The 2,387-nt window shown below is 38.5% G+C and overlaps 1 protein-coding gene across 1 annotated transcript in view; it reads right to left on the bottom strand.

The window, feature by feature from the left end:
• Positions 1-2,387, bottom strand: part of LOC119420070 (unconventional myosin-XIX) — a 52,719-nt gene that overhangs the window by 24,843 nt on the left and 25,489 nt on the right. The gene's annotated exons all lie outside the window — the stretch shown is intronic.

Below are 2,387 nucleotides of genomic sequence, written 5' to 3' on the forward strand. Positions count from 1 at the left end.
GATGGATGGATGGATGGATGGATGGATGGATGGATGGATGGATGGTGAAGGAGGAGACCATCAAACACAGCAGGAGTGGTCAGTTCAGGTGAACTCCTGCCTGTTTGCTTCAGATCAGCTGTTCAAATCTCTGCAGGTTCAAATAAAAGGTGCACCAGGACTTTCAGCTGAATCTCTCAGGCCACAGTTGTATGGCCAATAACTGATAAATGATAACTGATAAATGAAAACTGATAAATAACTGATAATTGATAACTGTCCTTTCTGAATTTTTGACTGTTTTTGTGTCACTTCATCCTAGAACCAAAAAATTATAACATAATAACAGTTGAGCAGATTCTGGTAATCTTTTCTTAGGATTCATTAAAGATCAAATGCAATTGGAAATTCTTCTCAATTCCAGTATGAATTTAAACAAACACTATATGAACTTAACATTGTAAAATTTGTTTAGGAAATTTAATGTTCAAGGACACCACTTAAGAAAAAAATTGTTTAATAGGAAAAGTAAGAAGTGAAAAATGTAGAAAAATAAAAACTACTACGTCCAACTAATGATTGTGTATCTGTCTGTCCCTTGTCTCACGGGCTTCATCCAGAAGAAGACGCACGTGTTGTTCCTGCTGTGTCCGGTTCAGTTCTTCATGTTCATTCAGTGATGAAATAAAACTTTTCTTTACTGGACTCTTTTCTCTTTCTCTTCACTAGAAAGAAGAAAAAGTGGTTAATTCAAGCTACATACTGTTTTTGAATAAATGCATGAAACAAAGAAAGGTGCTGCTAACAGCTATAATAGATATATTAATAATAATAAACTGATCAAATAAGAAAATGAAAAATAAATTGATTTAAAAATAATGAAAATGATAATAATGGATATATGAATCAGAAAGTATTATACAGATGCAGATATTCTTTGTCATTCGCACCACATGTGGTACATGTGGTGGATCAAAATTATGTTCACAGGGTCCCAGTTACATCCAACAATAAAATATAAAAGAAAAACTGTAATAAGATCTAAGATATGAACTAATAAAAACATCAACTAAAAATATAAGCTCCAATAGCATAAAAACATTAAACACAATACGCAGAACAGCAGCACGGACATGAGTCTGTGTGAACAGACGAGCATGCATGAACACAGCAACATGAAACAGATCAGCAGCAACATGAAACTGATCAGCAGCAACATGAAACTGATCAGCAGCTACATGATGTGATTCTTCACAGTGTTATATATTCATGAGGCTGCACAAACTCAAGTTCATGTTGCTGTTTGACGTATTGTTTTGATTGTTTACTGCTATTAGTGCTTAGTGTTTTATTAGTAGATGTTTTTTAGTTGATATTTTTCTTAGTTCATATCTTAGATCTTATTACTGTTTTTATTTTACGTTTTGTTGTCTGTAACTGGGACCCTGTGTACATAATTTCATTCCAATTCAGTATTTATTCAACATTTTAGTTTTTTACTTTAAAAATAAAATAAATCAAGTCCTTATCGGAACAAATAAAGTGATGTGGAACAGTTGCATCTGTTCTTACCGAGCACAGAAGCTGCAGCGTTGTGCTGCTCTGTGAGGTGCAGCTGGGCTGTGATGGAGACCTGTCAGGTGCAGACTCCTCTCATGGAGCAGGAGCAGGAGCCGGGAGGCTTGGAGGGTTTAATGTGGAGTTTAGAGATGAACCGTCACGTGCTGAAATACGTTCTGGATAAAATACAGTGAGAAACGGGACCGGAGGACAGTTAGCATTTATGCAAATTAGCTTAGCATCGTAGCACCGACGTTGTACTATTATGGCGTCAGCCTCTTTTGTTAGTTAAAAATATGTTCAGAACCGATGGGATGAGTAATTTAAAATATGTTTAAAGTTAGAAAACACTCACCATCTTCTATAAATGGTTCAAGTAGAGCAGTAGTCGTGTCCAAACCACCCTCCAATCCTCCATCTAGCTCGCTTTGACTTTTTTCGTCGGCCACCAAGCACAACAACACCTGCACTTCTGCATTTGACCACGGCTTTGACATTATTGTTGTTGTATAGCTTCAAAATACTAAAAGATACACTCCTCGTGTTATCGCTAATGGCAAGCGGTAGAGAAAAAATGGTGGATCGGGTTGTTTGGAAAGACTCCACAGACTCCTCCCCCCGACCAATCAGTGACCGACAGTGTTTCTGACATCACGGCGCGGCTCGCTCGGAACCCTTGAGAAGCCGGGCCAGAATTTAGCAAGGCGAGCCGGTTTCTGGAACAGTGGAAAGACCTCAAACGCGCTTCAACCCGGAAATATCCGACCCGCGCCGTGACGGTGGAAAAGGGGCATTATGCCCCTTTTCCACTGTCACAGTGCAGATCAGGTCAGTTCGGGTCGGTTCAG

Source organism: Nematolebias whitei, chromosome 14, assembly GCF_014905685.2.
Source record: "Nematolebias whitei isolate Nwh7 chromosome 14, NemWhi1, whole genome shotgun sequence".
Taxonomy (NCBI): Eukaryota; Metazoa; Chordata; class Actinopteri; order Cyprinodontiformes; family Rivulidae; genus Nematolebias; species Nematolebias whitei.